The sequence below is a fragment of the Triturus cristatus genome, chromosome 5_1, assembly GCF_964204655.1.
Source record: "Triturus cristatus chromosome 5_1, aTriCri1.1, whole genome shotgun sequence".
Taxonomy (NCBI): Eukaryota; Metazoa; Chordata; class Amphibia; order Caudata; family Salamandridae; genus Triturus; species Triturus cristatus.
This window is the reverse complement of record NC_140587.1, coordinates 511,128,451-511,151,619: the sequence shown is the minus strand read 5'-3', so window position 1 is coordinate 511,151,619 and position 23,169 is coordinate 511,128,451. Positions and strand designations below refer to the sequence as shown.

Genomic DNA, 23,169 nt, shown 5'->3' with positions numbered 1-23,169 from the left:
GCTAAATGTCAAGTCCCCTTCACCCTCTAGTTGCACGTCAATCACACGTCATGCGGCTGCGCGCGCATCTCTGCCAAGTATTTCTGCTGACATTGCAGGATTCTCTCATGGATCCACCCACTTGTGACATCATGTTTAATGACGTATTTAGTTACGCCTTTTTTCATTACGTATGTGTATTATATCTGTATTATCAGCTGTTACGCCTCTTGCATCTGTCTTAATGTAATGCTTTCCATATAAATACCATTACTTGTCAATAATGTATTGCCTTCCTTCCTGAACCTTCATGGTGATGGAATTTGAAGCCTGCAGTTCGAACTGTAATTCCTTTGTAGAGGAATAAAGCCTTTTAGAACCTCTAATACCACGGATTCTGCCTCTTATATTTACTGAGTTATTCTTACTAGACTTTACCGCATAAAAAATAGTACCGGTGATGAAATATTTACCACAGTGCCTTCACTATGCTCTCCCTCTTTGCTGTCAATTCTCCTGTTTCTGCTCTTCCCCTGCGTTTTGTATTAATTGCAAAGTTTTATTTTTTCTTTTTTTTGTAGGGGGACTGCAGCCGCTTTGTTTTCCGAACAGGCACGTGCCTGTCCCCCACAGGGCCTCAGCGTGCTCACCTGAGAGGCTGGAGGGTGTCATGCTCAGGGTGGCAGGCCTCTCCCGGCCGTCATGATGGGTTCTGGGTGGGGCCTCAGCCAGGCCTTGCGACCTGTGATGTCTTCGGCTTCTCAAACAAAACATGCTGCCTCGGCTCGACAGTGGCGTGGGGTAGAGGTTTCGGGGCTTCAGAAGAGGTCGTGGGAAGGCACGCTTCCGGCAGGATCAGTGGAGCCCTGAAGGTGGTGGCCGATCGGGCGTACCGCTGCACCACACGCCGGGTTGGCACCAGGATCCTTCGCACCACGCAGGTAAACCGGCGAGGCTCGGGACCAGCCTCGTCGCTAATGTAAAGCTGCAAGTCCTAAGGGTATCAGGGGCCTGGGCAACAATAAAGGGACATACACACACACTGGTGCTGGTGTGGCGGGAAAAGACCCCGAGCGGTCTCTCGTCATTTATTTACCCACCTTCTTTATATTTAGCACCTTCCTCAGGACTAACAACTTTATACATAGATCTGTGTGGCAAAAGAAATACTAAGGTTAGCAACCAATCATACGAAAATCATACATTCTTGCAGCGATCACTACTTCGTCTTACTCTATTTTATTGGACATATAGATAATTCTTTAAATCTACAAAGTCCTATCTGTTCATTTTCTCACTGCTATCACGTTTGGTGGCTTCTGAAATGTGTAGCACTAAAATTTCCCTTGGTTTTATTCGTTTTACAACGGACCTATCCTTCAAATAACTAATATATCAACTTAAACTTTGTTGTTAATAGTTTCACAATTTGGTTATCTATAATCAATGTCACTTCATTCAATTAGTAGTCACTTGTGATCTGGGGGCAATCTCCATATGATTTCATACCTTTGAAGTCAGTAATGTTTACTTCTATTCGTTAGAGCCACCGTGTCTTATTTCTTCTAAAAATGGTCCACAAATTATTGATCTCTTCTATTCTAAGAAGGAGACATAAAACACATGTATGTCTTTGTTTTTATTCCTGTGTTTGTTTGGAGAAAAGCAAAACTTTGTATTTATTACTATTGCTAGGGTACAGATTGAATTCAATAAATCTATTCCTACTTCTTACCCTTTCTTGATGGACTCGAGATTAATGGCTCAAATTTGATCCTCCTGTATCGTTTCCCACTTCAGCTTATATATAGGCGCTTTTTCAATTGGCGCTTTAAGAGCGCCAGGTCACTACTCTCGCAATACCTGTTTAGAATTGATACCAACGATTGACAAATTGGTATACATATATACACATATATATATATATATATATAATGAATGAAGACAGATAGTCAGTCATGTGGGCCTGGTATATATAGAAATGCTATACCAATGTGTTTTAATATCTAAATGGATAATAGAAACGTACGATTAATTTTACAGACTGGAAGTAAACGGAATATCGGTCAATTCAGGCTCTTAAAGCGCCAATTGAAAAAGCGCCTATATATAAGCTGAAGTGGGAAACGATACAGGAGGATCAAATTTGAGCCATTAAACTCGAGTCCATCAAGAAAGGGTAAGAAGTAGGAATAGATTTATTGAATTCAATCTGTACCCTAGCAATAGTAATAAATACAAAGTTTTGCTTTTCTCCAAACAAACACAGGAATAAAAACAAAGACGTACATGTGTTTTATGTCTCCTTCTTAGAATAGAAGAGATCAATAATTTGTGGACCATTTTTAGAAGAAATAAGACACGGTGGCTCTAACGAATAGAAGTACACATTACTGACTTCAAAGGTATGCAATCATATGGAGATTAGGAACGATATTGCCCCCAGATCACAAGTGACTACTAATTAAGAGAAATATATTTAATTTTTGTATTATCAACAGACCAAGACATAGATGGTTACCGGGAGAATTAAAAACAGCATATATTCGCCGATACAAAAAGAAAATATAAAAAAATCTTTTAAAAATCAAAAGGTACTGTACTGTATTTCTGGTCCAACTAAATATACATATACTACTATAAATATTATAAAGTAAACATAAGTGTTGGATTATGAATCAAAGAAGATTGCTGAGTGGTTATAAATACAAATTAAGACATTGAATATAGATAACCAAATTGTGAAACTATTAGCAACAAAGTTTAAGTTGATATATTAGTTATTTGAAGGATAGGTCCGTTGTAAAATGAATAAAACCAAGGGACATTTTAGTGCTACACATTTCAGAAGCCACCAAACGTGATAGCAGTGAGAAAATGAACAGATAGGACTTTGTAGATTTAAAGAATTATCTATATGTCCAATAAAATAGAGTAAGACGAAGTAGTGATCGCTGCAAGAATGTATGATTTTCGTATGATTGGTTGCTAACCTTAGTATTTCTTTTGCCACACAGATCTATGTATAAAGTTGTTAGTCCTGAGGAAGGTGCTAAATATAAAGAAGTCACCGAAACGCTGCGTCGACTTTTTTTTAACAACTCCACCGATAAGATTAAAATATTTTTCATATTTGCACTGTTTTTAATATTTGCATTGATTGTATTATATACTGCACTGATGTTATTGTTTTATATTGAGTACATCCAATTTAGGATAGTCCTTCTTTTTCTCCCCTTTTTAAAAATAATGTTTTATTAAGTGACATTTAGATTGTAACCTACTACAGGAGGAACAGTAAGGCACTTACCTAACATAAAGTGGCCTAGAATGAACGTGTTTATCTTTTAAATACATAGCAGTGTGAAATCTTTCATACATTTGTAGCTTTCGCTTACTTTGTTCTTACTAACTAGAATTGTATTATAAGAACAGATATTTGTTTTCTGGAGAGTTCTTTTACTCCTGGGTGTAGAAAAAATAGGGACTTCTCTTTTGCTTAGTAGTTTTACTTTTACCCTGTCCCTTTGCCTTGCAATAGGGTTACTCCCTCTTTGTTTGGAAGTTTCTGTACAGCTTGTTAGCTGGGGAGAATTATTATTATTAATATAATTATTACACCCAAATAATAAGGTGGGAGGAGCCTAATTGATTATGGATGCCTTGAAAACATATGGCTTCTCTGAAGAACAATTTAATAAAATTATAGGTGGCACATCTAAAAGTTTTAGTTCCATTACCCCTAATAATTTTAATGAGGTACAATGGAGAGAATTGTGGAATAACAAAAAGAAAACTGTCAGAACTGAATTACATGCTGATTTTTTAATTGAATACTGTAAGAAAGGTATAATACCCAGAGGATTACAAATTAAAAATGAACCTGGTATCTTTATAAAAAATACTAAATTTATTGAAAATTGGACATTCGTCGCAAACAGATGCAGCAGAGATTGGATGTTACTAATTATAGAAACAGCTCATGAAGTATTAATAATTAAAAGAAAAGAGATAGAAGAAATGGAAAATAAACTTAGGGATAATACTTCTCTAGAGGATGCCAAAAAGAAACTAGAAGAAATCCATAATGATATATCTGGATACAAAGACTATTTGTTACACAAAAAGTCTAATAAATTAAGAAAGGACGTGAATAAATACAATTTAGAACACGTTTATCCATATTTACAGAAGGATTTTTATGACAGACCTAGAGAGGACAGCTATAACAGTTATAATAGGAATAACTGGCAACAACCAAGAAGAACTTTCCAGAAAAAAAGAGTTACCTTTCTAGATACTTCATATACAAGCTCTGATTCAGAGAACGAAAACCCCCAAGAGAATAGAAAAGAAATTGGAAACTACACCTAGCACAAACAGGGACAATCTTTCTTTTTTAGAACAGCGACAATTCCACACAAATCAAGGTTGAGGCAGAGGGAGAGGGAGAGCGGGCTATTATTCCCAGAATCCTCAACAAAAAAGGCCATATATGAGAACCAGGAGTCAAGTGAACTGGGACTAGAATTAAAAGCGCCCATCATTAATCTCTCCAGTAGAACGCTATCTAAGGAAGAAACATCCCTTTTAGAGAAAGGGTTGGGTTTTGCCATATGCACCCCCATAGACAAATTCAATCTGGAGAGAGATTTACAATGTTTCTTCAGAAAAATCCGTCTTAATGACTTCTTTGAAGGAAAAGAATTCAGTAACACACAGAGTAGTAATAAGTCGGGTTTAAAACCCAAATCCTCATGGACACCGTCCATTACTCTTGTGAATAAAAAAATATGTATTTTCGAAAGAGTAATAGAGAGTAGCATTGATGATCTTTTGACAAAAAATATATGGTATGAAAAGAACTTAACCGTCTCAGAAACAACTGCATTAAAGAATCTAGAGAAATGCATTGATGTAACCATTAAACCTGGCGATAAAGGAGGGAGCATTGTTGTTACGGACACGACAGATTATAACAACAGAATGCTGATCCTTTTAAATAACCCAGCACATTATCAAAAATCTAATAGAGATGAGTGGAAGCTGTTGATAGATAAAGTTACTAGACTACTGGATCATGCCAAAGAAGATAATGTAATATGTGCAGAAGAATACAATTTCTTAATAAACACCAATCCTAAAATACCTGCCATCTATGGCCTACCAAAAGTACACAAAAACCTTGCTGATCCCCCGATGAGACCTATTGTCTCAAGTATAGACTCATTGACGGAACCTCTTAGCAAATATGTAGACAGATTCCTTCAAGTAATGGTAACTCAGCAAAGAGCCTATATAAAAGACACAACTGAGATGATTAAGAAAATTGAAAACCTATCATTCAATCAAGAGACTCAATGGTTGGTCACTATGGATATAGAGGCCCTCTACACTAACATACCACAAGATGATACTATCAGTATGCTAGAGGGCCTCTTAGCCACAGAAACAGGAGATCTATCAGCCCATTCTATATTCATATTGGAATGTGTAGAAATTATTCTGAAAAATAATATTTTTTTATTCAGAACCGAATATTACAAACAGGTCAAAGGTACCAGCATGGGCGCAACCTGTGCTCCTAGTCTAGCCTGTTTATATGTGGCGGATTTTGAAAAAAATCAAATCTATAATGAAGTTGTACCATTTTATGAGAACATCACATGCTGGTCACGCTATATATAGAGGATCTCAAATGGTGTGGAATAGAGATTATTCATGTTAATGCACATGGTGGTAACCATGACACAAAGAGAAAGAAACGTGAACAATTTTACATGTCCCGGTTTAATACGTATAAAACCGGGCTGAATAACAAAGAAGAGTGGGAGAGACTGATTTAATTATTAGACAACCATCAATTGTAATCACAGCTACAATTAAGACATGAGTCAAGGTCTTTCCTACATATACGCTGCTAGGCTCCCCTCAAAGAAGTGTTTTTAAATGTCTCTGCGAATAATACATAAAAATTCCCATGACCCGAAGCAATACATCTCTCTCTTTTTCATAATACATTTTATAATAAATTACATGATGTTAATTAATGAAGGCCAGAGCACGTTTGACTATGGACATTAAACTAATGTACTGTACTACATAACATGTCCCTAGATAAACGCCATTTCTCTTCTGGTGTCTTTTATAAATATGAATAAATCACAACATCATTTTAGATCAAGTATTTCGTGATACAGGTAGACGTGCCTATCATCTCAAGATGGCCGCCGTATATATAAGTCGATGACAATCGAAACATTTATAATCCCGCTTTTATCATTAAAAGATTTTATTAGAGCCCTTTATTGATATTGTCTAATTGCTGTTTGAAATTCGAACTTTAATAATAAATACTTCCAGTTTAAATACTAGAGAGTATGTAACTCACGACACAATAGAGAATAAAGCAGGACTTTATTCTCAATTGAAAAAGCGCCTATATATAAGCTGAAGTGGGAAACGATACAGGAGGATCAAATTTGAGCCATTAAACTCGAGTCCATCAAGAAAGGGTAAGAAGTAGGAATAGATTTATTGAATTCAATCTGTACCCTAGCAATAGTAATAAATACAAAGTTTTGCTTTGCTCCAAACAAACACAGGAATAAAAACAAAGACGTACATGTGTTTTATGTCTCCTTCTTAGAATAGAAGAGATCAATAATTTGTGGACCATTTTTAGAAGGAATAAGACACGGTGGCTCTAACGAACAGAAGTACACATTACTGACTTCAAAGATATGCAATCATATGGAGATTAGGAACGATATTGCCCCCAGATCACAAGTGACTACTAATTAAGAGAAATATATTGAATTTTTGTATTATCAACAGACCAAGACATAGATGGTTACCGGGAGAATTAAAACAGCATATATTCGCCGATACACAAAGAAAATATAAAAAAATCTTTTTAAAATCAAAAGGTACTGTACTGTATTTCTGGTCCAACTAAATATACAAATACTAGTATAAATATTATAAAGTAAACATAAGTGTTGGATTATGAATCAAAGAAGATTGCTGAGTGGTTATAAATACAAATTAAGACATTGAATATAGATAACCAAATTGTGAAACTATTAGCAACAAAGTTTAAGTGGATATATTAGTTATTTGAAGGATAGGTCCGTTGTAAAACGAATAAAACCAAGGGACATTTTAGTGCTACACATTTCAGAAGCCACCAAACGTGATAGCAGTGAGAAAATGAACAGATAGGACTTTGTAGATTTAAAGAATTATCTATATGTCCAATAAAATAGAGTAAGACGAAGTAGTGATCGCTGCAAGAATGTATGATTTTCGTATGATTGGTTGCTAACCTTAGTATTTCTTTTGCCACACAGATCTATGTATAAAGTTGTTAGTCCTGAGGAAGGTGCTAAATATAAAGAAGTCACCGAAACGCTGCGTCGACTTTTTTTTAACAACTCCACCGATAAGATTAAAATATTTTTCATATTTGCACTGTTTTTAATATTTGCATTGATTGTATTATATACTGCACTGATGTTATTGTTTTATATTGAGTACATCCAATTTAGGATAGTCCTTCTTTTTCTCCCCTTTTTAAAAATAATGTTTTATTAAGTGACATTTAGATTGTAACCTACTACAGGAGGAACAGTAAGGCACTTACCTAACATAAAGTGGCCTAGAATGAACGTGTTTATCTTTTAAATAAATAGCATTGTGAAATCTTTCATACATTTGTAGCTTTCGCTTACTTTGTTCTTACTAACTAGAATTGTATTATAAGATCAGATATTTGTTTTCTGGAGAGTTCTTTTACTCCTGGGTGTAGAAAAAATAGGGACTTCTCTTTTGCTTAGTAGTTTTACTTTTACCCTGTCCCTTTGCCTTGCAATAGGGTTACTCCCTCTTTATTTGGAAGTTTCTGTACAGCTTGTTAGCTGGGGAGAATTATTATTATTAATATTATTATTACACCCAAATAATAAGGTGGGAGGAGCCTAATTGATTATGGATGCCTTGAAAACATATGGCTTCTCTGAAGAACAATTTAATAAAATTATAGGTGGCACATCTAAAAGTTTTAGTTCCATTACCCCTAATAATTTTAATGAGGTACAATGGAGAGAATTGTGGAATAACAACATGAAAACTGTCAGAACTGAATTACATGCTGATTTTTTAATTGAATACTGTAAGAAAGGTATAATACCCAGAGGATTACAAATTAAAAATGAACCTGGTATCTTTATAAAAAATACTAAATTTATTGAAAATTGGACATTCGTCGCAAACAGATGCAGCAGAGATTGGATGTTACTAATTATAGAAACAGCTCATGAAGTATTAATAATTAAAAGAAAAGAGATAGAAGAAATGGAAAATAAACTTAGGGATAATACTTCTCTAGAGGATGCCAAAAAGAAACTAGAAGAAATCCATAATGATATATCTGGATACAAAGACTATTTGTTACACAAAAAGTCTAATAAATTAAGAAAGGACGTGAATAAATACAATTTAGAACACGTTTATCCGTATTTACAGAAGGATTTTTATGACAGACCTAGAGAGGACAGGTATAACAGTTATAATAGGAATAACTGGCAACAACCAAGAAGAACTTTCCAGAAAAAAAGAGTTACCTTTCTAGATACTTCATATACAAGCTCTGATTCAGAGAACGAAAACCCCCAAGAGAATAGAAAAGAAATTGGAAACTACACCTAGCACAAACAGGGACAATCTTTCTTTTTTAGAACAGCGACAATTCTACACGAATCAAGGTCGAGGTAGAGGGAGAGGGAGAGCGGGCTATTATTCCCAGAATCCTCAACAAAAAAGGCCATATATGAGAACCAGGAGTCAAGTGAACTGGGACTAGAATTAAAAGCGCCCATCATTAATCTCTCCAGTAGAACGCTATCTAAGGAAGAAACATCCCTTTTAGAGAAAGGGTTGGGTTTTGCCATATGCACCCCCATAGACAAATTCAATCTGGAGAGAGATTTACAATGTTTCTTCAGAAAAATCCGTCTTAATGACTTCTTTAAAGGAAAAGAATTCAGTAACACACAGAGTAGTAATAAGTCGGGTTTAAAACCCAAATCCTCATGGACACCGTCCATTACTCTTGTGAATAAAAAAATATGTATTTTCGAAAGAGTAATAGAGAGTAGCATTGATGATCTTTTGACAAAAAATATATGGTATGAAAAGAACTTAACCGTCTCAGAAACAACTGCATTAAAGAATCTAAAGAAATGCATTGATGTAACCATTAAACCTGGCGATAAAGGAGGGAGCATTGTTGTTACGGACACGACAGATTATAACAACAGAATGCTGATCCTTTTAAATAACCCAGCACATTATCAAAAATCTAATAGAGATGAGTGGAAGCTGTTGATAGATAAAGTTACTAGACTACTGGATCATGCCAAGGAAGATAATGTAATATGTGCAGAAGAATACAATTTCTTAATAAACACCAATCCTAAAATACCTGCCATCTATGGCCTACCAAAAGTACACAAAAACCTTGCTGATCCCCCGATGAGACCTATTGTCTCAAGTATAGACTCATTGACGGAACCTCTTAGCAAATATGTAGACAGATTCCTTCAAGCAATGGTAACTCAGCAAAGAGCCTATATAAAAGACACAACTGAGATGATTAAGAAAATTGAAAACCTATCATTCAATCAAGAGACTCAATGGTTGGTCACTATGGATATAGAGGCCCTCTACACTAACATACCACAAGATGATACTATCAGTATGCTAGAGGGCCTCTTAGCCACAGAAACAGGAGATCTATCAGCCCATTCTATATTCATATTGGAATGTGTAGAAATTATTCTGAAAAATAATATTTTTTTATTCAGAACCGAATATTACAAACAGGTCAAAGGTACCAGCATGGGCGCAACCTGTGCTCCTAGTCTAGCCTGTTTATATGTGGCGGATTTTGAAAAAAATCACATCTATAATGAAGTTGCACCATTTTATGAGAACATCACATGCTGGTCACGCTATATATAGAGGATCTCAAATGGTGTGGAATAGAGATTATTCATGTTAATGCACATGGGGGTAACCATGACACAAAGAGAAAGAAACGTGAACAATTTTACATGTCCCGATTTAATACGTATAAAACCGGGCTGAATAACAAAGAAGAGTGGGAGAGACTGATTTAATTATTAGACAACCATCAATTGTAATCACAGCTACAATTAAGACATGAGTCAAGGTCTTTCCTACATATACGCTGCTAGGCTCCCCTCAAAGAAGTGTTTTTAAATGTCTCTGCGAATAATACATAAAAATTCCCATGACCCGAAGCAATACATCTCTCTCTTTTTCATAATACATTTTATAATAAATTACATGATGTTAATTAATGAAGGCCAGAGCACGTTTGACTATGGACATTAAACCAATGTACTGTACTACATAACATGTCCCTAGATAAACGCCATTTCTCTTCTGGTGTCTTTTATAAATATGAATAAATCACAACATCATTTTAGATCAAGTATTTCGTGATACAGGTAGACGTGCCTATCATCTCTAGATGGCCGCCGTATATATAAATCGATAACAATCGAAACATTTATAATCCCGCTTTTATCATTAAAAGATTTTATTAGAGCCCTTTATTGATATTGTCTAATTGCTGTTTGAAATTCGAACTTTAATAATAAATACTTCCAGTTTAAATACTAGAGAGTATGTAACTCACGACACAATAGAGAATAAAGCAGGACTTGAAAAACTTCTTAAGATGGCCGCCGCATTTGTAAACCAGGATGTAACAAAATTAAGGCAATCTTGACTATTATATTTATTTGAGAAAATTAACAATTCTATATCATAAAGGGTACAGGAAATTAAAAAACGAGATGAAATGTATATATTGTCTCCACGATCGAGTTAATAACGTCATCAGTGGGCGTACTGAATGATATAAATAGTCCGGGTTTCCGGAAGTTCGTCACACGCACGAACCCGGAAATTCGTTAGAGCAGGGAGGCCGCGAAAACTCTATCCGGTAAGCTCGAGAGAAACCTTTGCTAACATTTTCTTTTTGCATTAGGCGAAAAAACTTTATATTAGTTATAAGTACTGGAATGTACCAGATGGCACTGTAGAGGAGTGGAATGCTTTAGTAAACTGTTTTTAAAAAGAAGTAATACTCTTCTATGTCCATCGGCAACATTATGAACAGAGGATTGACTATGTACTGGTGAAACTCATAACGCACAAATGATTAACGATACGTATAAGTAACTAAGGTCACTGAGAGATAATACCTACAACGCCGGAATGCGGAACAAATAGATAGGAGTGTAGACTCCAGTGCTGCTTTTACAATAGGCTTGATTACGAGCGTACTTTAAAGCTGCAAAATAGCCGGAAAGACCACTTTGAATATTAACTATGTACCTTTACACATATTGGCAAGACTTGTGAGTGAACATATACGAGTGGGTTTTAGAATGGCTATCTTTCGTGTTTAAACACTTTGAACAGTTATAGATAAGATGGCAATATAAACGCTTGGGCGCTTCGAGACTATGTAACACGGAGTGCTCGGGGTATGAGAGTGTGGTAAAAAATTAGGTCACTACTCTCGCAATACCTGTTTAGAATTGATACCAACGATTGACAAATTGGTATACATATATATATATATATATATATATTACCTACTGGCGGTCGCCAGTAGGTAGTTATAGTTAGGACCCCTTTTCCATAGGAAAACCTCAACATTCTATTTTGAATAACTTTGGCGCCGGTCGATGAATCCTCGCGAATTTCTCAAAATAGGTGGGGCGCTACGCTCCGCTCCTACCCTGAAAGTCTCGGGGGGATCCGTCAAGCGGGGGCTGAGATAAAAGGGGGGTCCCAAAACGCGTTTTCCCCATGCATTTTTCCATAGGACCTTTAGAACGAGCTACAGCCCGAACGGCTGAACAGAATTACTCGAAATTTGGCAGAGAGGTAGTCCCTAGGTCAAGGAAGTGCCTTTTGTAGGTTTGGTGTAAATCTGTTCAGTAGATTCTGAGAAAATAGCCTTTAAATCAATATATATATCTGAGCCCGCTTACGGTACGCTTACCGTACGCTTACCGTAAGCGTACGGTGGCGTGCGCGAGCGCGATTCTGATTGGCTCTTAGATCTTAGTAAACATTCGAATCGGCCGAAACCAGGAAGCGGCGGCCGCCATTTTGTGTATTTCACTCAGAAAAAAAAGAGTGAAAACAAGAAAAGGGGGCAATGAGGAGAGTTACAGACCCCCTTACATTTGTGAGGGGGTCAAAGAAGGACTGTAAAGTACAAAGAAAACATTTATTGATTTTAAAAAAAATCACGGGGTACGCGTACGGTAAGCTTACGGTAAGCGTACGGTAGAAAAAAAAAAAAAAAATGAAAATCAGATTTAAGTGTTTAGATATTAGGGGGCTCTAAAAAGAGCCGTTGTGTTTATGTAATGATTTTTTAGTGGTACCTACAAGTAAGTACCGATGCAGAGTCTAAGGTTCAAGAGGAAGACTCTGTTCCCTTCATCATTGAAGTGCACACCATCTCCTCTATAAATGTCTTGCATGTCATAACGCAAGTTGTTGTGGTAAATGGCACCCATACCATAGTCACGGAGGAAAGCAGAAACAGATTTGTTGACGTGCTTTCTTGCTTTGTCATCGCACCGCGTGCCCACCGTGCGTGCACGGCACTAACTGCGTAAAGTGGGCGCGCGGTGCGCGAAGCGCACCGCGTGCTCACTGTGCGCGCACGGTGCGCGAAGCGCACCGTGCGCGCACGGAACGAACTGCGTTAAGTGGGCGCGCACGCCACGAATGGCGTAAAGTAACTTAGCATTTAAAAAACCGTACAAATTCACTGAAAAAACCATAGGTTTCACACACGTTATAGTTAGGAATTAGCATTTAAAAAACCTTGCAAATTCACTGAAAAAACCATAGGTTTCACACATGTTATAGTTAGCGGAAATTTTACTGATAAAAAACCAATGAAATTCCCCCGTTATAGTTAGTGCAGGCAACTATTACTCACGCGACCGCAATCTTCTGCTGATGACATATGTGTCTTTATGAAAAAAAAATATTTGTAATATATGTATAGCTAAAAATGTATGGAAGAAGACATGGGCAAATAAGTGTCTAAATACAGTATTAGCATCAGTAGAGGATTGCGGTCGCGTGAGTTATAGTTGCCTGCACTAACTATAACGGGGGAATTTCATTGGTTTTTTATCAGTAAAATTTCCGCTAACTATAACATGTGTGAAACCTATGGTTTTTTCAGTGAATATATATATATATATATATATATAATGAATGAAGACAGATAGTCATTCATGTGGGCCTGGTATATATAGAAATGCTATACCAATGTGTTTTAATGTGTAAATGGATAATAGAAACGTACGATTAATTTTACAGACTGGAAGTAAACGGAATATCGGTCAATTCAGGCTCTTAAAGCGCCAATTGAAAAAGCGCCTATATATAAGCTGAAGTGGGAAACGATACATGAGGATCAAATTTGAGCCATTAAACTCGAGTCCATCAAGAAAGGGTAAGAAGTAGGAATAGATTTATTGAATTCAATCTGTATCCTAGCAATAGTAATAAATACAAAGTTTTGCTTTTCTCCAAACAAACACAGGAATAAAAACAAAGACGTACATGTGTTTTATGTCTCCTTCTTAGAATAGAAGAGATCAATAATTTGTGGACCATTTTTAGAAGAAATAAGACACGGTGGCTCTAACGAATAGAAGTACACATTACTGACTTCAAAGGTATGCAATCATATGGAGATTAGGAACGATATTGCCCCCAGATCACAAGTGACTACTAATTAAGAGAAATATATTTAATTTTTGTATTATCAACAGACCAAGACATAGATGGTGACCGGGAGAATTAAAAACAGCATATATTCGCCGATACAAAAAGAAAATATAAAAAAATATTTTTAAAATCAAAAGGTACTGTACTGTGTTTCTGGTCCAACTAAATATACAAATACTAGTATAAATATTATAAAGTAAACATAAGTGTTGGATTATGAATCAAAGAAGATTGCTGAGTGGTTATAAATACAAATTAAGACATTGAATATAGATAACCAAATTGTGAAACTATTAGCAACAACGTTTAAGTTGATATATTAGTTATTTGAAGGATAGGTCCGTTGTAAAACGAATAAAACCAAGGGACATTTTAGTGCTACACATTTCAGAAGCCACCAAACGTGATAGCAGTGAGAAAATGAACAGATGGGACTTTGTAGATTTAAAGAAATATCTATATGTCCAATAAAATAGAGTAAGACGAAGTAGTGATCGCTGCAAGAATGTATGATTTTCGTATGATTGGTTGCTAACCTTAGTATTTCTTTTGCCACACAGATCTATGTATAAAGTTGTTAGTCCTGAGGAAGGTGCTAAATATAAAGAAGTCACCGAAACGCTGCGTCGACTGTTTTTTTAACAACTCCACCGATAAGATTAAAATATTTTTCATATTTGCATTGTTTTTAATATTTGCATTGATGGTATTATATACTGCACTGATTGTATTGTTTTATATTGAGTACATCCAATTTAGGATAGTCCTTCTTTTTCTCCCCTTTTTAAAAATAATGTTTTATTAAGTGACATTTAGATTGTAACCTACTACAGGAGGAACAGTAAGGAACTTACCTAACATAAAGTGGCCTAGAATGAACGTGTTTATCTTTTAAATAAATAGCATTGTGAAATCTTTCATACATTTGTAGCTTTCACTTACTTTGTTCTTACTAACTAGGATTGTATTATAAGAACAGATATTTGTTTTCTGGAGAGTTCTTTTACTCCTGGGTGTAGAAAAAATAGGGACTTCTCTTTTTCCTTAGTAGTTTTACTTTTACCCTCTCCCTTTGGTTTGCAATAGGGTTACTCCCTCTTTGTTTGGAAGTTGATATTAATTACGCCAGACTGTATGGATAATTTGTTATATGATTGATATATATATATTCTCAAGCGAAGTTTACAGTTGCAATTTTTGTGAACTTTAACACTGGGACATAATCACACATTATTCAATGCATCTAATGTTATTTGGAAAGTTACCATGATCTCCCATTTAAAAGGACTGGTTTATTAGACTTGGTGATGATTTTTTATTTATATTATATTGTTTATTAAATAATGTTTGATTAAAATTATTTTTAAAGTACTAGGCAATTCTCTTTTTATTACACAAATACCTACTTCAGACCCATGTCTCTCATGTTCTTTTTTAAGTTCATTTTTACAATGTCTTTTTTAGTCATGCAATGTTTTTGAAGTAATATTTTTCCTGATATAATAAACATTTGCTCCAAATGTTGTTAAAGGGGCCAAGTAATTCCTTAGGCCGCTGGAGTGTTAACAGGCCCTGGTATAATGTGTGTAAGTCAAAACAGCACATTATCCATATCAAGCTTCTCCAATGAGTAGCTCATAAGCTACTTGTAGCTCTCTAGCTACCTGTAAGTAGCTCTCCTGTGTATAATCTAGACCAGGGGTACTCACAAACCTTTTCTCTGGGCCAAAAGTACAGTCTGGTTTGTGGCTGAGGACCGCACCAGTGGGTGGGTCGGGTGGGGCCAGGGTTACTAGAGTATAAAAAAATCACCACCATTTCAAAACATTACTAGACAAGTGCAGCATTCACCTGTAAACATACATGAAGAAACAAGAGGGATGCTAGTCACCTGTGAACAGAGACAGGGAGGCCCATAAAAAGACCTATAAAAAGAGGTGTGCAGTGAAATGGGGCCGTGAGGGAAAAAGTCAAACTGGAACACAAAATAGGACCCAGTACCCAAATAAAAGTGGTTGCTTTTAGTAAATTAGAAAACTAAAAAAGTGATCCATGCCAGGAAATTGGGACCTTTTGTTAACTTATAGAGTCATGCTGTATACGTTTTTTGCATGTTAAGGAAGAATGCATGGGTTTGAGCTTGATGCAAGCAATGACAGTTTTAATATCAGGGAAATCAACAGTAAATTCTGGCCCAGCAGACCGTAAAACAGGCCCACAAACAGCCATAAAACAGTCCATCACTGACCTGAAGGAGGACCTGTGAGGCAGGCTGGCGGCGAGCAGGCTGGCAAAGGAGCTGGTCTGCCAGCGGCGAGAATGGGAACATGCAGGCCTGACCCTCAAGAGCTCCCCTGCTGCAGTCTTCAATGGAGGCGGAGAGTTCTGATGAGATCAGGCTGTGGGCGGCGTGGAGAAGAGCAGGCTGCGGGCTGCGACATCAGCAGCACAGGCAGCAAGAAGCTGTTGGAAAGGCCTAGTAAAAGTCAGTTGTGAATGCGCGACAGTTGACTTTTAAAGGGCCTTTGCTTCCCACCGGTGCCGGGCACATGACATCACTGAGGCTATGGGTAAACACAAAAGAGAGTTGCTGGGGCATGCTTAGCGAGGCTGCTTTAGCGCTTGCTCCAGCTGCCCTCTTTTATGTTTACTGAGAGCCTCAGGGAGCCTGCTACATACAGGGCAGCTGTGCTGTGGTTTCATGCAAAAGGTCAGAGGTCCGCGGGCTGCCATGGAAGGTCTGCCGGGTTGCTGGTGGCCCGCTGGCCGTACTCTGAGTACCAGTGGTCTAGACTAATAATTTAGAAGCTTTGCTTGGCTGAATCGATATATGTATACCAAAATTTAAATTTGTGTATCCGAGATGAAAATGTGTATATTTCAGAACTCATAAGCTGATGTTTGGGGGAAATGGTTGAATTTCCAAAATATATTTAAAAGCTGATATTTGAGTGATTAATCATGGGGCATGGGGAGACTTATTACTAACATTATTACCTTGGTGCCAGGGGCATTGCAGAAATGGCTTATGTATTACCCATGTAAAGACATTTCAAATTGCCCAAGCCTTTTTACATTACTGGTTGCTACCTTGCCTGATACACTTACGTGATTACTCGCGGCAAACGGGCAGAGGGTGGTCACTAGTGTTCTCTTGTCTGATGTGGTAACTATTATGACAGTAATATTAGTAGCTTGAAATAATTTACAATGACCATCAGCAGTTCTTTTTATTGAAAAGGTTGGGGACCCTGATCTATATCCAACTTGTGTCCTCACCTTTGGCGTTCATATACTAACCATGGCGGCCACATCACTCTCTTCCATCCAAGCACCTCCACTGAGTAGTAGCATGCTGTCAATCCATGAACCTGCATTAGCATCTCACCAGGGGTCCGAAGCACTTCATAAACACAACTACAATATAATGTTCACATTCAGTATAATGCAACCACAAAGGAGGAAAGATAGGTCTGGCCTAGTTAATTTCTAAGTAACAGAAATCTTAAAGAGGTGAGCCTACAATGCCGGCTGGAACTTCATTATAGTAAATGTCATTAGTGCAGACAGCACCAAACCATAGGTCTTGACATATTTGGGGTTTTAGTTTTGCTCCTGGTTGAGAATCCCTAGCAAAAATGACTATCTCATGTCTGCTTGATAGCTTTTGCATGAGCCATAAACCGAGGGAAATACTACAGTTAAGTATCGAACTTTCTGTCATGTGCATTACATATGCGAAGATTCCTCCAACCCTGTGCAATCTTTTCGTTCTTGAATTGCCACTTTTATGCCCCATCGCCTTACATAAAGCCTTAAACTTTGTAAATAAAAAAAAGGTGATCAACCTTAATTGAATTTCAGCTAATAGAATTAATGATTTCCTGGAACATCAGCTGACTTATGCAACTTTATCGTTTTACGTGTATCATAAGAAGAAGCTAACACATTGCAATAACGAAAGACATGCATTAAAATGTCAGTGCTAGTAGCACAGAAATGACAAGTTCTAAGATAACATGTTTCTTCATTTGTTGATCTTCTCTAGGGTCAAAAAATGACTTCATTTAATTATAAGATGTATCATAATCTTACAGTGAATAAAGAAGTCATTGCACAAGTTTGCAAGCGGAACTTTGCTGTAAAATGGACAGTATAGTAAGTAGTTTTAGGCTGCCAATGGGCATGATCAGCACACTGAGACAACAGTACCACAATGTAGCCCAGTCTCTTCTTGAAAATTTGAGATACAAATAAGGATCAAAAAAGTCTATTTGGCACGTTAAGATGACTTAACCAGACACAGCAAAAGTGTAAAAACTTTGAGTATAAGCCATCATTTGGTTTAACACCTTGAGAGGCAATCCAGCTAGCAACGTTAACACACGGGGCATGAGTGACTTGAAAATACTAGCTGAGTGCTACTTTTATTTTTGATAAACAAGTTTTTATTGTTTTTAGCAGTACAACAAAAAGAAACATCTGGCCCTCCACTTCCCCACCACGCATCACATTTCCACCCCCTCCCCAAAACCTTCCCCCAACCCACTCCGCTAAGGTATATTGCGAGTGCTACTTTTAAGGTAAGCAAATGCCCAAGATGGAATGAAACCAAGCACTAATTGCTTCGAATGGAGTGGACTGCCTGAGAGAGAAGAGACATCCTACTTCTTAACGGCATAATTACCCACTGCTGACCATAAACCTGAGGGCCTGATTACAGGGTTCCACATTTCTGGGCTGTGCACTAAATAGACAGCATTTCGCGTTTTTGTGTGATTGAGAATCATATACAGATTTCGTTGCCTAGTGCACCAAAAACACGTTCCGTTAATTAGTGGGCCTTTAACCCCAGGCTCTTACCTGCTTAAATTTAATGAAGGTGCAAACTTGAGTGCACTCAGTAAATACCGGGTACGATTTTAATTGTTATCGGTGAGCAAACAAGCAGTTTTCAAGGGCACTTTATCAGGCCATATGTTGGGACTGCTTTCTTTACACATGCCTTTTTAATGGTGTAAAGGATTATGCTCCACAGTGCAAATGGAATTTCAATAATATGCGTTTAGAACAGTGCTCAAATATTCCATTTTGCAGTTGTACATGGGCCTCCCTCCCTGCAAGCTTATGATCAATTATTGTCCCTAAATATTGATAGAGCTAAACAATGCAATAACCAAGAATACCTATAGGCTGGTTTTTCAGAGATGGTAACCTGTAATTATTTCACGCTTTATGCTTGGATCGTGAATTCGTGCATTGGCGGACAGCCTGTATATTATTAAAACGAGCTGTAAACCCAGAAAATCCTGGTAAAATAATGCAACATAATCATTGAAATAAACCCCTTAATAGGATGGGCACTCTTCATTTGGAAGGTTCACGGATCGCCACTTGTAGGCCGGGTGTATTCATTGACCACCATCCTTTCTCCACTTACTTCTCTCTGCCAGGATTCTTTCTCTCGTTTCGGCTCCTCCTTTCTCTCGCCTAATATCCTATCTTTATCTCTACAATCCTCACCTCTCTGTACCCCAGGCTTTTTCTCAATTTCAGATTTTACTTTAAAATCTGGTCGGATGGATAAGAGATGGTTGTTACAATCTGATTACAATTTTCCACCAATGGGCTTATTTAGACCCAGGAAGTAATAACAAGTTACAAAGAAACACCGGCATTATAGACATTAGCATCAAATGTGTGGTGTACTTTTGCGCCTGATTATTTCTTCTATTATGGAGGAACAACGTACCAATGGGTTTTATACCAGATTTTCACGTCATTAACCCATTTCGAACAATTAGTACAGACATTTACTAACAAATTACACCTAGAGTTAACTGCATTTTTATCCATGTTTGCTAACACTCGACTTTGGGTCTAGTTAAGTGCGCCAGTTTCTTTGTTCCATTATTTTACCCTTTTCGGAAATCATTTAACAAATGGCCTTTCTGTTTTTTGTTCTTTTTGTGTTTTTTAAAAAGATATTTGGTATGGTGTGTGGCTAACGTGGTACTGTTCAGCGTTTCAGACGGTAGAGTGCCTCATGGTGTTAAACAACGTGAGTGAGTAAGATAAGTCCGAGCTTGTGATGGGTGGGGTGGCACTTTGTAATCTTTTAGGGTTTGGCGACTGTTCATACTGAATACAAACCCTGAGCCTATTGCTTGACAGCACAATCAACCCATTGCAGCCCCTTTAAGTACTAGCAAAGGTATTAAAGCAAGCAGCATTTAAGTAAGGGAAGCAGTGCCAACTTAAATGTTCTGTGACTTGTAATTTCCAGTATTAAATAGAACTGGGGTCTCCAACTTTCTTTGCAATAACAGCTACTTATGTTCTATGAACATTATCCTGAACTACTGTTATTAGTATTGTAATGGTCACCACATCAACAGTGGCGTAACGAAACTTGAGGGGGCCCCCCTGCAAAGCACAATGAGGGCCCCCCCCCCCCGGCGACCCGCCCCACCACCTACCACCGTCCACCAATTAGTTATCACTAATCTGCATCTCACATGGGAGTCACGAAGGGCCACGAGAAGGGTTCGTGGGGCTTTTTTACGGGGTCTTTATGGCCATACAAATGAGCTGTGCCCCCCATCCGGCAGAATGTGCTTGGCATGTGAAATGTCACCCTCTTACAAACAGAGATGTTAAAAAAATGAAAATAAATCTCGCTCCTTAAATACAAAGAGTGTCTTGTGTCTGAGTGCACATCAAAATAAGTGCATGGACGTTTGTTTACACGATCCTCGGCAGACGTGGTCATAATGAGTGATTCCGGGTGTCTGGCTATGCAGGTTATACGGCGAACATACAGGATCCTCCTCAGCTAATTCAGACGCTAGTCATCGCTTCTCATGTTTAAACCGCTCTATCTGTGCTCTTAATCCCAGCGCGAACGTTACGCGTTTTCTTAGGATTGTTTCACTTAGCGCGCACCACACGTGTTGTTTTACAAGGTTATCCAGCTTGCACGCTCCCATGGTGCATATGTAGGACCCCTGTTGCTGCAAAATCGCCGATAATGCAGTTTGCCTTTGTGGTAAATTGTGGAACTGTAAGCCCCTCTGGTCCTTGCAGTGTAGTTTGCCGTAATTGCTGCATCTGCATCTCACGAAGGCTACTACTTTATCCTCTCCATCCTTCGGTGGCACCAAAGCGCCCAGACACCATAATTGCCCTCACTGTGTTTCAACAAAGTGCCTACTGCAGTAAGTGCCGCCTGCACATGTACCAGGAGTTGATTCCCGTAAATGCTGACACCGTAAACCCCCGCGACCCCCAGCACCAGAGCATGAGATGTCCAGGGGAACGAGAAGTGCCGACTGTAATAAGTGACCCAGCATTACGGCTGCCCCAAGTGTCATGAGGCGAAGGAGATGCAGAATGCGTAAAGTTCCACAAGTGCAAGGTGTGGTAAGTGCTCTGACGCGGTCACTGTCTCTGGGTGTGTAAGGTGGGTGTTGCTTTACATGCACCTTGTGCATGCGCTCCGATACTGTATTTATCCCAGAGGGGCTGCAGCCTGCACGATGTTGTAAATGCCCAGGAAGCAGGGCAAGTTAAGCACCCAACACAAGATTCTGCAACTGCTCCGATACGATATTTGTCTTGGGGACATCAAATGACGGGGCTTCATGTTGATGTAAATGTCCCTGGTGCAGAGCGAAGCAAGTACTCAGTACAGGATCTTCAAGTGCTCCAGTACTATATTTAACCCCCAAGGTGAGGTGGGGTCAGGGCATATGTTCAAGGGCATGCAGTTGGACGTACATGGCTCTTGTACATGTTGCCAATAAGTACCCCTTGCGCTATCATAGTAGCTCCTATGTTGTAACTGTCACAGTGTGAGGGGTGTAACTAGTGAATGCCGAAGCCCCAGGAACAGTTAAAAGCTGAATTTCAATAAATATGCCTAGTGCCGTAAGTGCCCCAAGATGCTAGATGAGACCAATTCCTCCGTCCAGAATTCCTGTTGTATGTGTAAGTGTCATAGATGCAGGCAAAAGCCCCATCACATCTGCAGCGTAAATGTGCGTTATTCAGGTGATGTGATTTCTCTCTGTGCAAGTTGTAGTTAGTACGCCTGATGCAGGCAGTGGTAAGGGCAATTGGTGCAGGTTAAAAGTGTCCCCGTGCATTTTGAGGTAAGTACAGGTTGAGACAAATCTCGCTCCTCCCGGAGCAAGGAATAAGCGTTCCCAGGAGTGGGACCCTCGGAACCCCTCTCCCTCACACACCGGCGTGGGCGAGTTGTCCAGGCAGCTGGCTCCCCGTGCCTCCTCTCCGCTCTGTGCGGTTCGCAGCGCCGGCTCTGTCTCTGCACTAGCTCCGCGCAGCGCTCAGCAAATCAACAGACCGTGACGTCAGCGCCTCGCGCCTGGGCAGCCAAGGATGGTGGCGCGCGTGCCGCCGCCGCGAGAGAAGTCAGAAGCCGGGTCCATGAGATGGTCAGGCTTCTACAGGACAGTACACCGGGGTCAGTGCTTTTCCAGCACAGTTACACTAAGAGCGAGCATTACACCCTGTTTCTGTGCTTCCCTGGCAGGTAACATGCTTAGCCCTGTAGTCATGGGTCTGTGTATGTCCAGTCCGGAAGTACAGTTTACACTGACTGCGCATGACAATTCAGTCAGCCCAGCCCTGGGCCCTGCCCACCTGATGCCCCACCCTGACGCTGAAGACCACACAGCTGCGCCGTGCACAGGCTCAGCATGCAGATCTTTCCTAAAACGCATATGGTGTGGTATTTAAGTGACATATTTCCTCGCACTACAAGACATAGAACTAGATACCTGGTGCAGTGTTATACTAAGTACATTTGGCTAAAAAGGCTAAAAAGGGTTTCTGCCGTGAGTGGCACACGGGGGATTAGGGGTAACTTGGAGCTTCTTGCGCGGAATCGATATCAAAAGATTTCAGAAAATTAATTTTTGTTACCAGGGCTCCTGGTGCATGCGCCTTGTAATATATGAGCAAGCATTGAGCGACGAGTTAACTTTAACACTAGGTCCCAGAGTTCAGACGGACCCTGTCTCATAGCTGCCAAAGTTTCAGATTGCTATGTGTGACATTTTCATAATTTCTGTATAATTATGCGAGACATTTCAAGGACTAGTATGAGTGACACTTTCTAACGAGCAAAATCAAGCAATGTAGAAGAGGAAAACATAAAAATATCAGAAATTACACCCATTTGAGCAATGTGAAACTCTAAGGAGATCATAAAACAGCAGCACAGCACCAGAAATGGAAGGGAACTAACCTAGTGCCATTTTAACCTGATCAGACAGTGACCACAGACACTCTGCATCAGGC

General features: G+C 38.7%; 1 pseudogene; it reads left to right on the top strand.

Moving 5' to 3' along the window:
- Positions 1-22,687: 22,687 nt before the first annotated feature.
- LOC146831137 (U11 spliceosomal RNA) lies at positions 22,688-22,816 on the top strand (annotated as a pseudogene).
- Positions 22,817-23,169: the final 353 nt, after the last annotated feature.